A 14,509-nucleotide genomic window follows, 5' to 3' on the forward strand; every position below is an offset into this window, starting at 1 on the left:
GCCTTTATCAATCACCTGGTCTCACACCAAATTACTGCCGCCTTCTTTGGATACACTTACACAGATTCATTGGTAATCTTTTATTTTTAGCCCCTTTAAAGAAGCTTATCTCAGCTCTCACATGTAGTTTTCGACTGAAACTGTCTAAAGATCCACATAAAAATAAACAAACAACAACAACAAAAATCTACAAATAAAGCGAAGAAAACCACTAAGGAATGTTTACTGAAACAAATGCAAGGAAGCTAAATCCAGTCATGAATAATGGTCATTAGTTAGTGGAAAATAACCCAATCTAACAGAACTACCTGCCAGGCCCTGTTTGATGGATATGGCACAAACCTGCAAGTGCAATAATCATCAGAGACTCCATTTCAGATACTCAGCATATGACCTGCAATCTCATTGTTCATTTATCTCTGCTGTCTCTTTTGCTCTCAAGTCCTTGCAGGAGCTTTATTGAATGAACGTTAAATCAACGTCTGCAAAAAAAAAAAGAAAAAAAAAAGAGAGAAAGACACATTATGGTCTACAAGGCAAGCTTTAGTTGAACCACATTTATCATAATGTGAACACGCTGACATTAGATAAAAGGCAAGGTTTGTATATTTCTAATATTAGAATCAGTGAACTGCAAGAATCTTTAGCAGTTGTGTGTGTACATGCATGTGTGTTGATGTTCAGCAATAATGCTTGTTCCAACTTTATAAGAAAATTTATTGTGCTGGGTTCAGTAAAACAGTCTGGACAAGGGCAGTGCTTGTCAAAAGTCATATGCTTCAAGTTTTAAAACTAAAAGTGGAAAAAAAATTGAATACTGACATTAAGGTTAAGTTTAGGTTTAAGATTAGCCTTAGCAAATCCTTACTACACATAGATAGTTACATATGTATAATACACATAATGCATATGTATTATCTCATGTCCTAAAAATTCACTTACATGTGTATCCCTTCATGTGCATGTGCAAATGTTCAAAACACATACACACATATTTGTGAATATTTGTATGTGTGTTTGTACATTATTCATGTGCAGCTGCATGAGCATGAGCATATGTGTGTACGAGCATGTGTGCATGAGGATATATGCACAAGCATGTTTGCATGTACGTAAAAATACATAAGATAGTCTAGTTGGATTTTTGATTCCCCACAGAAAATTCATGAAGACAGCCAGTCTGAATGCTAACCTGCCCCTGGAATTTCAACACCCAACATGTTGTACCTGAAGATCTGTAGCATGAAGCTCAGCTTCTGTCTTGCCATTACAGGCCTGTCTCACGCCCAGACATTGGCCAACAAAGCCTTTTGAAGCTTATTTTGGAGCTAACCTTTATCCTATCGCAGTCGTCGCCCCCACGCTGCAGTTTATAGCCGTTTGAAATTGGGGGCTTCAGACAGAGGGGTGGAGGTGCAGCTTTGGGTCCATAGTCCTTTGGGCAGTTAGGACTGGGAAGAGGGAGAAAGTGCTGAGTAGCTTAGTATGCCGCTTCCCACAGAACACCAATTAGTGGGCTAGTGCTTAAGGGTATAGTATTGGATAATCTACCGACCAATGACTTGCAGTTTAGCAATGATTAGCAATGCACCGTCACACTGTGCTGTAGCTTAGCAAAGTAAAACGCACATAGCAAGTAAAATGAGGCTTGTGTTTTGCATTGTAATGTGGACTAGCATGGGTATATAAACTCACACAAGCTTTTCACTGCTGTATTTAACATATCTAAGAATCTGGTAAGATGAAGATGTGTACTCAGGATCTCAGGGTTTTTAAATTTTTTCTTTTTTTTGCATTCTTCAGCTTTGTCCACGCATGTGGGTAGTTCAGCACTGCTAGCATAGCGCTTCTTGTTAACCAGACCTTAGCGCTCCAGCAGTGGGCGTGCAGTTCCTAGTGTCAGTTAGGAGACCCCCTACGGGCTACCATACGCCAGCACCACCTTAATAAGCTGTGACAGCGGACAGCCCAGAACCTTCTGTCTCCCGGGGCCTAGCTGAGGCCCTGGACGACAAGCATCCCACTCATAGTGCGAAAAGCGACAGAAATAACAGAAAAGAGGAAGAGAAAGAGAAGAGATGCCAATTCCGATATGAGGACAGCTGCCGGAGTTTGAGTCAGGGGAAGGTGGATGCACACACACACACACACACACACACACACACACACACACACACACAAGCATGCGTGCACACACACCCCCAAAGACACAGACATACACATACACAGGCATGCACACACCACACACACACACACACACACACACACACACACACACACACACACACACACACACACACACCCTGCAGCAGTGGTCACATGCCGTACCCAGCTGTTCACACTCTCTCCCTCCTACAGGCATCATCAGGCCCTGTTCCTAAATAGTGTCTAATGTCAGCAGGCAATTATGTTTTTCAAGATAAACACACAGAGAGATAGATACCCACCCACCCACAACTACACACAGATACACATTTTTAACCACCAATAAAGGTCTTGTTTCTGAATTGCACAAAACCCAATGAGGCTTGGGGGTTGTACACACACACATACATGCATGCACACACAGAGACATTTGCAACAACTGTGGCTTTTCTGGCACCAAACCTGTAAATTGAATTTACAGCAATACTATAGTTCTCTTGGAGATGCATAGAGAGAGAAGATAGGGTTCTAATCTCACTGGAAACACAAGCTGTGGTCAGATTATGAAAAGCTGGCATCATAACTATGCAGTAGATGTCTGCTCACCATAGGTTGCTTTCTTTCGTTGGCTACCTCCTTCCTTCACTGTTCCTCTCCCCTCTTCTTATGCTCTCGGGTCTTTACTTGACTCCTCTTTCTCTCTGACACAGTGTGCTACAGTGCCAGTCTGACCATGGCAGGGGCAGCAGCTTATCACTTTAAGGCAGCTGCAGTGGTATGCACCATGTAAACACGCACATGCGTGCATGCACACATACACACACACACACACACACACACACACAGAAATGCACATATGCACACGCATACATATGTGTGCCTGTGCACACGCACCCCTCCTCCCTCTCTGGTTCTCTCAGACAACATTAAACACACAGTTAAGTTGAACAAGCACAGAAGAGTGTGTTTGTGGGGTGTGTGTTTGTGGCGCGGGGATGTAGTGAGCAAGAAAGAAGACAGAGTTGGAGGGAAATCTCTCCATGAACATGATAAGCAAAGTCCCAGGAAGGATAGAAATACTGAGTGTTCGAACTATTCATCTCTCTTCATCCAGCCGTACACAGACCTAGCCCTGCGGAACCAGCTGGCCAGGTGAAGGCTGGTGATGCTGAACTCATAAAGATGACAAGGTCTGGGAGTTCCTCTAAGCCATCTGGTCCAAATACAACTAAATGCATTTCCATTAGCTTGCGGTTTCCCATCCACACATCAAGCCTTAAACTAAATCCTGTCACATCATAGTGACAGACCAGTGTAAAATCATTTAAAGACTACAGACAAGCTTAATTAAGCATTAAAGGTTGAAGTCCAAAGGAAAAAAAAATACATTACTCGATAGATATTATGTGATGCCATGAAAATCAGACCCAGTCCATTAGGACAGTGACACAGTGTTTGCTGTTTTGGCTCTGTACTCTATCACATTGGAATTGAAATAAAGCCTAGACTATGAGGTTAAAGTTCAAACCATCAACTGTAATTTGAGGGCATTTATAAATGTCCAGTTTATGCTGAGTGAACCAAATAGGACCGATAGAACTGGGTGAACCATCCATTTTTTAAAACCCATTTTTTATAAACATCTCATTTCAAGAAAACATGACTGGATAATGTTTTTTTTCTTAGTGTTCACTGGCTTGCTGTCTACCATTGCATCATTAGTTGATGCATAAGAAAACTAGTCTAGAGTTGAGTCTAGATGTGGCACTTTGCATGGTGATGTTGTCTATGAAAAGAATAAAGCACAGACATTAGCAAAACATCAGCTCCAAATCAATTGTTATGAATGTCCTTGTGAGTTTAGTGATGGCAAATGTAACGAGAAAGTGTCATAGGGGTGGCGGGGTCTGGTAATGGCCACAACGGGCCCAAATGACAAAACCCCACCAGGACGTGACTGGTGACGGGAATGATAATGGCAGCAGCAGGACAAATTCAAGAGTTGACAGATTGATTGATTTTTTTTAAACCATTCTATATCTTTAAATAAAACAGCATTCCCACACTTCATAAAATGTGGTGCCTTTAACAAAACCAGAAACAGTCAGGGTTAACACAAAAAAGTCTGAAAAAAAGTCTGACTTATTTCCATTGTGGTTCCTATAAATAAGTTGACTGCACAGTGGAGTGGCGGGTATGTCATTTCAGGGTACAAAAAGATCCACTACTAAACATAATTTATTTAATTAATTAATTGTGTTCATTACCTTTATGGAAATTACATACAATTAATTATTACATCCAATTAAATTACATCCCCTGAAATGGACAGCCATGTTTCAAAAGGCCTGTGATAATAAGTATTCTATGGTCCATGCAAAATTGACCTTGAAAACTGATATTCGGCACTTTAACCTCATAGTCATTGTTTTCTGGTCACTGTTTTATTTCCAATTGAATGAGCTGGAGCACAGAACCATTTTGAAGCTTTGACTAACTGTGTGTGTGTGTGTGTGTGTGTGTGTGTGTGTGTGTGTGTGTGTGTGTGTGTGTACAGGGTTTGTAATCATATTGTTCTCTACTCTATTGTGTGTCTTCTGTTCCTTTAGCTCCTGTCATTAACATTTTAATGACATATCCAGAGTACTTCCCTCAGGTAAGTTTATTCACAACTGGTTTGGCCTTTTTAAACAGGCCAGATCCCACAGTGAAAAAAGGAACAGCAATCTTTTCACACAGTTTCATAATGCCTCCATTAAAAAACCTGTAGACATGACCAAAGACAACAGAATGAACACTGCACTAGTTTGATTAACCTGGACATGTTACAGTGTCAGTGAGAAAAATCCATAGATGAAACTGTTGTTGCGACATTCAGTCCAACAAGAAACACACAGATCAGTGTCAATGTATGGCTGAACAGCATCACCATCTGTTCAGAATTCGACAGGCATACATTTAACTCCTGTGCACTTTAGGTCTGATCATGTTGATAACTTTACAGAAAGGATACATTTCCTTTAGAAATACATTAAGGGTTGGTCAAATAAAGTGTCACAACACATTACCTGCAAACTCAGATTATCTTGGAATTCTGTGAAAATGGCACATCTATTTTTAGTCTTCAATATTGTGTTGGGTTTAAAATGGGTGAAATGAGTTTATATGAGACCAATAATATTAAAGACCTTAATCTCCCCTTTTGAATTTGTTGGCTCTCTTGACATACACTTATTCAGCATTGAAGGTGTTCTTTTCCTTTAGTGCAAGATGACATTCATACCAAACCTGATTTGGATACAGTGGAGTTTTCGTTGCCTAAAGAATAAACCTACATATTAAAATGATGAATATGTTTTAAAAACACAAATTTAAATAAAGAGGTCTTATAAATATTGTAATTGCCACTACATAAAACCTCTTGGATGATGCACTGAGCTGAGACCAGTGGTCACTTGCCTGATGTCACTCCTCCCCCACGAGTCACGTGGTATGGCCTGCTGCGTGCAGGGGGGTTCACATTTGTTTGCAGCCACACCCTCCGTGAGGGCACACACCTGCACAGGGCTTTTGATGTTAAGTGTTTGTCTATTTAAACCCCTGTCAGTGTGCAGCTCATTGTTGGTCATTGCTATGGTCACTGTTAGTGTTTGTGTAGAATGTCAGTATATCATTAGTGCTAGGGTTATTGTGTGTATAGTCTCTGTTAAATGTTCTAGTCATTGTTGTTAGTGTTAAGTGTACTGATGTTCACTGTTAATGTTATGTGTGAGTGCCACCACTGTCATCTGTGTTTTATGTCATTAAATGTTTCACCAAATTGAGGGAGTCTGTGTGTCCTGCTCCACGCACTGTGGCACTCAGGCCACTGTTACACCTGAGATGCATCTCATCCAAGTGGCTGCAGTTGATGGAAACATTCTGATCCCATTTGGGGAAACTTGTGCATGCATAGAAACCCACAATAGTAACTCACCAATTCCAGGGAATATATATTTTCCTTCTAGAGTTTCCTTCATTCACAAACACTTCCCCCGCTCACATTCATGAGATGAATACTTTGTGTGTCCTCTGGATTGTGGGCAAATGTTAGATGTTTTGGAGTCAGACAAAGATCTATGACTTTAAAACTGTGCATATAAATACCACTTACCACTTTTTACAAGGGAGTTTTTGGGTGAAAAGACAGAAGCTTTTGAGACTATTGAGCGGTTCTGATAGTGCCCCTTTCCTCTCGGTAGTCCAGAGCAGTGTGCACTTAGTGCCAAGGTATTGAAACTGGAACTTTTGATAAACCTTGGCATTAAATTTTAACTTTTCCCCCCAGAATGTCTTTTTGCCTGAATTTTCAGGCTTCAGTTTTCAGAATTAAAAATAAATAAATAAAATAAAATAAAACTATATCTAATATACCAGCCAGTGTTGTGGGCTTGAGTGGAAGCCATACTTTTTATGACCTTCCCTGCTGTTCTCATATGTGCTACATTTTGTGCTACATTTTCTACACTTGCGGTCTGAAAAAGTGTCTCCATAAAGAGAAAGATAGATTAGCTATACCATCACACATTTCTGTGTTCAGATGGCTAATAATGGTGCCCCTTGCAGTTAAGCTCGACGTGTGTTTTCAAATTAAATTCAACTAGTGCCTTCCCTGCCCTTAACGTATCTTGACCACCCCAGGATCTCATTATCAGGCCCTTTATGAAATTCATCACATGTTTAAAAGCAGCTAAAGTGTAGCATTGTGTGGAGCGGGATTCCACCCCAGGTATGGAATTCACAAATGCTGCTTGCAAACAATCTGTCGCACACAGAGAGTTCACAAATGTAACTGCTGAGTTATTATTCACAGAGTGCTTGTTTTTTCGATGACTCTAGCAGGCGCTTGGTGTTATGTTCACCGCTAAGGTGTCAACATTGACAACTTTTTAGCAATGCTTGCATCATAGTCTCCAATGCAACACAACAGAAACTAAGCATAAACTCAAAAATATGTAAAATACATCGCGGTTGACTGATCGGCATTGAGGCAGGTGGAAATGCCTGAAAACGAGACTTCTTTTTTTATTAAAATTTTTACCAAAAACATCCTTCCCTTCACCCATCATTACAGTTCAATTCCCCATCCACTCCCCTCCCCTCCTCATTCAGAGTGGTAAAAAAAGGCAGCAAACTCATCTTCAGCATGTCTGGTAATAACTTTTCCAGTGTGCTGAGCCGCACATGTTGCTGCAGACCATCCTGGGAAACACTACAGATCCCTTTCCCCTCTTGCCTAGTGGTGGGGGGGGTGGATGGGGAAAGGGGTGGGCGGAGAGAGAGAAGTGGGTGGATAGAGGGGTGGGTGGGGAGAGGAGGTGAATGTCTTTAACAGCCACACTTCAGACAATGACATTGATATATGAGTATGGCGTGACACACTCAGCACCCTTCCCTAGGTCCTGTTTGTACTGTTCCTGTTTGCACTGTCCCTGGGTGCGCAAACAAACATGTAGACACACGCACACACACAGAGACACACGCACACAAACAACAAACACAGATAAATCACACAACTGCATACTTGTTAACAAATACGCATAAGCATACACAATGCATGTACAGTAATCTAAGCAATCCCACGCTGACACACACACACACAGACACACACACACACACACAAACTCACATATGCGTCTCGAGAGAGATGCAACATTCTTTAATGGAATTTGTCTGTCGTCAGTCATGCCATGGTGATGCATGGCTCTAATTTTGTTGCCGCATCTGAAAATGCTTGTGAAGATCTACTGGTTTTGCTGTTTAGCCTCAAAGACATGGGTGGGTGCTACTTTTATTGTACATGTGTGTAAGTGTGTATATGGGGGTATATGTGTGTGTGTGGGGGGGGGTGAGAGAGAGAGAGAGAGTGATGTGAGAGAGTATATATGCTTTTTTTCATAAAGAAAGTGTGAGATGAATATGGCTCCACAGGCTGCCCCTGAAAACACGCACACACACACACACACACACACACACACACACACACACACAAATAAGGTCAGTGTTAGACTAGCTAAAGGTTTATATCTCACACCTTATTCCACTAAGCAGACCTCAAGCCAGCTCTAAATTCTAATAAACCGTACACAACTGGACCTGATTCTCCAGTCTCTGAGAGCACATGCAGGAGACTCTCTTTGATCCTTCGACTCGATATCACAGTCAAAGCAAACAGTCCCCATACAGACTCCACCCCAAGCCCCCTACCAGGTTTGCTTCCTCTGTGCCAGAATCAGTTCCTCCTCCAGATTCTTCCTACTTGATTCCTTTGTGCAACTGGCCAGGTGGCGATTAACAGCAAAGAAAAACATAAACCCCTTTGTCTCCTTGTGAGAGTGGGGAAGGGGTTAGCAGATGGGTGTTTGTCCAGTTCATAGAGCAATTTTTGTTTCTTCCCCACTGAATCCAGGCCAAGCAGAGAATGGATTGCTTCTGAAACAGAGAATGCTTTCAGAGAATGTGAGGAGAAATAAAAGGCGATTTTTCATAGCACATAAAAACAAAACTAACTGTGTCGGCTGAGCTGCACTTCCCAACTCTTACTGAACAGGCACCGTCCGAAACATGGAATGCCTTTGCACTTCAGCCCCCTCCTAGTGGAGCAGGAGCTCCACAGCCTGGCAGCAAGACCAGAGTAGGAATGGCGAGAAGACAGAGGGAGAGCAGGCTCCAGCGAAGTGGGGCATGGGGCATGCTAAATCATGCAGAACTAAATAGGGAGGGGAGGTGGGATGCACAAGCCCTACATGGTAATCATCACACTAACTAATGTGTTAACCAACATGCTAACCATCACGCTGACCAACACGCTAACCAACACATTAACAGACACCACACCCATAAATCCTGCTTTTCCACATCCAAAAAGTGCAGTTTCAAGTTCAATCTCTTTGATGGCTTTTGCTTCCATTAGGGTTCTCAGTGTTTACACCCCCCATCAATGCATCAGTACTGCAAATGGCTTGTGATTGTTTTCCTTCTGACTTTTTCTTTCCTTCTTTTTCTGTCTTTCCCATTTTCTTTTACAAAAAAACCTCCTTTTTTTTCTTTCCACTATCTGCTCCTCATTTCTCTCACCTTTCATCTCATCTAATCCTCCCCAACACACGCACGCACTCACTCATACGCACACTTTCTCTGGTTGTATACCCGAGTAAGACATGCCATTTATTGCAAACAGAGAAAGGAAGAATGCCCCCTCCCCCTTGTCTGTCTCTGTCTCTCTCTCATTCTCTCTCTCGCTCTTTCTCACTGTGCCTCAGGGTGCAGATGGTAATATAAGGAAGCGCAGAGAGGGGTGCAACAACAACTACTTACATCTTGATACGGCTTGCGAGGCACTACTCTATGCTTCTCCCTCCAGATTTTTTTTTGCGTTGTTTTTTCATTCTTTTTTTCAATAACTTAAAAAGCAATAAGATGAGTTTGCAGTCGTTCAGCGCGAGATTAAATGCGTGGAAATCTGAAATCTGACACCGCCAACATCACAGACAAAAGTTAGTGAACAGGCAAAAACTGTTCAACAGGAAAAAATGAAGAGGTATTATTAAGAAAAAAAAAAAACCTCATATATGCAGCAACCATGATGGAATATTTTCCTGTGCAATCTGTCTTGAGAATCTCATCAAATGCAAAAAGCTTCCTGTTCGGATTACTGTTCTGACCTCAGGTTAAAAGGTGCTCTAGACTCTCTGAGAACTGCAATGAGGGGGTAACTAGTACCAAGGCCTCAGGTTCCTGATCTTTTTCCCAAAACTCTTGATTTGTGAAATTCTGAGCAGCAGAGGCCTTGTTCTGTGCCTATTTGTGAGCAGTTACTACTGATGACACCTTTATATGTCTATGTTCTTTTGCAGCACTGAAAAGTACTTAATGTTCAAGACCTCCACTTGAAAACATGGGGCGAAGCAAGTTACAGCCCTGCAGCAGGTATGTGACGGACATGCCGTTCAGTTCACGTAGAGGCCGCATGTTTTCAAACGGTCCCCACCATTTTCTGCCAAATAACTTCCGTACTCAAAAAGACCCGTTTGTGTGGCAGAGAGGTTCCCGTACGGAGCCCCCAGACCTAGGCTTGACTGAAATTATTGTACTCTGGGGCTTGTCTGAAATTGGACTTCTCATCTCCGAGCTAGATCTGAGTCTCCAGTGTGTTCTTTTTCTCTGTTTATGACTGTTTGTGTGTGGGCGAAAGTACCTCTTTCTGCTAGGAGGCTTTCACGAGCCTTTGGCAGGTATACACACTTGACTCTCTATCACACCTTTCCCCATCTCTCTCTCTCTCTCTTATTTAAATGGATTGCCTAGTCTTATTTGAATCTGTTTAATGTCGACAAAGAATTGAGGACGTTAGTGAGCATGAATAAATCTACTGTGGGAAAAGGTCACTGGATCTGTCTTGGAGACATGCAGCCAATACCAAATAAGCACAACTGCTGAAAGGCTGCCCTGTTAAACTGACCCCAGGTCAGTTCTGCTTTTTTTCCCCTGCTGTGGTTGAAGTTAGTGAAAACCAGCCTGAGGTCGAGTGGAAAGAAATGCGCCCACACCAGGCAAAGGGTCCTACACAACACATTACCCACAGGATGCTGCTGTCAGTTTCAGTGGGAAAAAGATACAGTGTATTAATAGCATTATCAGGGTTATCAAGGAGCATTAGCTATGATGAGACCAGACACACAGGCAAGGAAGGATGACAACAGGAAGCTTACGTGAACAATGAAAATGGAAAAAAAGCATGAAGCGGAAATAAACATGACGAACTGAGGGAGCTTCATGTAAAAAGTGACCGAAAATGGACTTTAATTTTCACTGCTGAGGCCCTGAGTTTTAAAGCCCTGAAATAATCTCATTACATTGTGTACCTGTGAAATATTTGCTGCCATGTTGAACATCTCTGCACTGAGAAAACTAGACATTAATTAAATGGTCTCACTAAAGTGTTGGTAATGTACAATGTTCACAGTATGTTTTGTTTTAGAAATGCTAGATTTTAACATGCAGCAACAAGCAGAAGCTTCAGTTAGCACTGCCTTAGACCTTCTCCACACATCCTTTTCTTTTTAGTTAAAATGTTATCTTCTCTGAAATCATCTGGGAGACAGAAGGCTGATAAAATATCTTGCAGTACTATTTTATACTAACTAAAGTTATGCAATTCAAGTTTTGGAGAAAGACTGTATCTGAAAACCCTTCTCTTCCCCTGCCTTCTCCTTGACTTCTACAGCTGCCTAACAAAAAGGTCCAGCCATCCTGAGCTCCAGTTATAAGGGTTCCTGCCCTATAGTTTAGCATTCAATGCTGAAACCAAGGAGAGGTTAGGTTCCAAAATATCCCTTATTAATGTGTTTAGATAATATCTACATAATAAAGATATTTCTTTATTGATGAAAACCATATAATATAATTTTTTATTATGATCTCTTTTAACATCACATGCAAACACACCTGTTGGTTCTATATCTGATTTTAGGACCCTTACGTGCAAACTTGGGCCAAGCATGTCACAACAGTGCAGCACCATTACACTTGACATGGCCATTAATCTTCAGCAGAATCCACAATGCTTGCAAACCATCTCCACTTTCTCTTGCGAGGTGATTCATACACACGTTCATGCAAGTTCCCTCAAGAAGAGCCATTCGTAAAGCAGTGAAGCTCCCGTGCTGATGACCCAGACCTTGGCTCGACCACTGTTATGGCATACATCTGAAGTTGTACTCTCAGAACTAGAGCTTAGTTTTAATCACTGTCTGCATTTGTGTTGGTGTTTTTGGGCATGCATGTTCTACCTAGCACAGCAAAATTTCATGAGGTTTAAGTGGCCTGAGTTCTTTCACCCCTCTGCCCCACTACATTCCCTGACTGATTAGTTGATGGTGTAATCTGCACCTGCAGAATGTGCAGAAGAGTGTATTTATATTTCATTCACCTAATGAGCTTTGTTCTGAGTATTGTGGTAAATGTACAGTGTGATTAAGTACATACACACATAACACAACCACAACATCTGTAAGTGATCAAAACATATCTGAAACATCTGTAAACTATACAAACAGCAGAAAACAATGGGCAATATATTAAGTTCCATGTGCTCTAATCTAAACAGTCACTGTATTACAATACAAGTTTAATTAATATTAATGGAATTTTAATGAAATCATTTTTTTTCCTGGCCTCACTAAGACATTGGTAAAGTACAGTGTAATGCATAAGCCAAGTCTTAATTAGAGCTGTATGTTCAGCAAGGCAATACATAGCTGTGCTCTGTAAAGTGTTATTGTAAAGTGTCATTATTGTTTTTACTCCTAAACAGTAAGGACTGTGTACTGGGAGATAAGGACTGTGTATCATATCAAGCACGCACGCACACACACACACACACACACACACACACACACACACACACACACACACACACACACACACACACACACACACATGCAGAGCCACACCCAGACCTACACACATGCACACCATACACACACACACACACACACACACACACACACAGACACACACACACACACACACACACACGCACACACACACACACACACACACATGCAGAGCCACACCCAGACCTACACACATGCACACCATACACAGCCCCGCAGACAGCCAGGGTGTGAAATCAGCCTCAAAGTTCTGCCCCTTCCCTCTTCAGCATGTCCCTTTCAAGTTTTAATAAGATAACTTTCAGCACTCCTTTCCCTCTCGCTTTTCTTTCTTTATTTATGTCCTTCCTCTCCATTTAATCTTAGCCGTCGGGACGAGAGATCCGACGGAGCCGGGCAAGGGAGCGAGGAAAAGAGATGACGGAGGAGGCAGGAGTGGGGGAGCGGTGAACCCTGGCCGGAGCAATCTGCCACACTTTAATGAAGTCCAATCTGCAAGACCGACGCGCCTGTGTCCCCTCAGGCAATACACACACACACACACACACACACACACACACACACACACACACATATACACACACATACACACACACACACACACACACACGGACACCCACAGACACACACACACACACACATACACACACACACACACACACGGACACCCACAGACACACACACACACACATGCACACACACACACAGAAAGATAACCAGAAACAAGTACCAAGGGAGGATGATGGAACCATCTACCAATACATTGAAAAAAAAGTAATATGGTATTTCATCCAATGCTCAGATCGGATCAACTGATAACTATATCATATGCCAAAAATAGTGATTGGAAAAAAATACTTGTGGTACCTCATCAAAGTAAACTAGCGCATTGTTAATATAAAACCTCTCATTATCGTGATTATTATCTTTATCAGCAAACTAATGTACAGTACGATTAGTTAAATTTAGTAGGAGTCAAATTGTTAAAATCAGTCAAATTCCTAATGAGCTCCAAAATGTGAATCTTTCAAGGGTATGCAAATGAAGTTTTTTTCTTTTAAAGACATTAGACCACTTAATTTTAATGAGAGTAGAATTAAACACTATTCCTCTGCGTGAGGATTGATAGCAATCATGATATCGGCAAACTTGGAATACTTGCCATGCCCAAATATTTAATTCTAATTAATTATGTATGTGACCTTTCCTGATATTTGGCCATGATGAATTAAATAATTTGGTAATGCCACAATAAATAAAATGTGATTCCCATCACGAATTTCTCTTCCAACTCCAAATATAGACAGGAATAACATAAAAAATCCAACCGTGTCTTCACTAAGGAGTAAAAGTGAGGCTTGCTGTGACAATATTCAGGAGTAGCTATAATGAATTTTTGTAGTGAAAGGTCAATGGTGCAGCATTATTCTACCTCAAACGGCAGGAGCCCACATGACTTTCCAATTTCGTCAGGAAAAGTTTAATAAAGCCATCATTCACAGGTGCACCATAAGTCTTTTTAAACAACAGATGAAATAATGAAGACAGACACCAGGGACACATTAGCTAGTGAGGGATGTCTTGGCTGTGATGTGCTATAGCTTTACAAAAACACCACTGAGATGACTCTATAAGTATCTGGATGTTTTAAGGTACGTGCATACAAGATTCTGATGTAGATACCATCATAAGACGGCAACATCACAGACAATGCATTTCCATAACCTAACAATGCTGTCTTCCCATATCTGGTTTGGAGTAAGCAGTGTGCTAAATATCAAGCCCATGTGCTAAGCCCTGTACCCACAGCTTCTGATAATACCGGCCCTCTGCAGCTATACAGAGTGCTTCTGATCCTGGTCCCTTCTCCACACAATCCCAGTGCGATCCCCAGCGATCGGAAGCACCGGCGTTGACGGAGCAGGGTG

The 14,509-nt window shown here is 41.7% G+C and overlaps 1 protein-coding gene and 2 long non-coding RNA genes across 5 annotated transcripts in view; 1 reads left to right on the plus strand and 2 right to left on the minus strand.

The window, feature by feature from the left end:
* Positions 1 to 14,509, minus strand: part of asic1b (acid-sensing (proton-gated) ion channel 1b) — a 157,757-nt gene that overhangs the window by 77,485 nt on the left and 65,763 nt on the right. The window lies entirely within an intron of this gene.
* On the minus strand, positions 7,182 to 8,796 carry LOC145653088 (uncharacterized). 2 transcript variants are annotated; one of them, XR_014119402.1, is made up of 3 exons: positions 8,695 to 8,796; positions 8,392 to 8,616; positions 7,182 to 8,122 (listed from the first exon to the last, which is right to left on the minus strand). It is a non-coding gene; the product is annotated as an uncharacterized LOC145653088 (long non-coding RNA). The 2 variants fall into 2 exon arrangements; XR_014119401.1 differs by having other exon boundaries at positions 8,392 to 8,796.
* LOC118240391 (uncharacterized) lies at positions 9,497 to 13,832 on the plus strand. Its single transcript, XR_004775392.2, has 3 exons — positions 9,497 to 9,724; positions 10,041 to 10,113; positions 12,948 to 13,832. It is a non-coding gene; the product is annotated as an uncharacterized LOC118240391 (long non-coding RNA).

The sequence above is a fragment of the Electrophorus electricus genome, chromosome 22 (genome assembly GCF_041902795.1).
Source record: "Electrophorus electricus isolate QZ-2024a chromosome 22, ASM4190279v1, whole genome shotgun sequence".
Taxonomy (NCBI): domain Eukaryota; kingdom Metazoa; phylum Chordata; class Actinopteri; order Gymnotiformes; family Gymnotidae; genus Electrophorus; species Electrophorus electricus.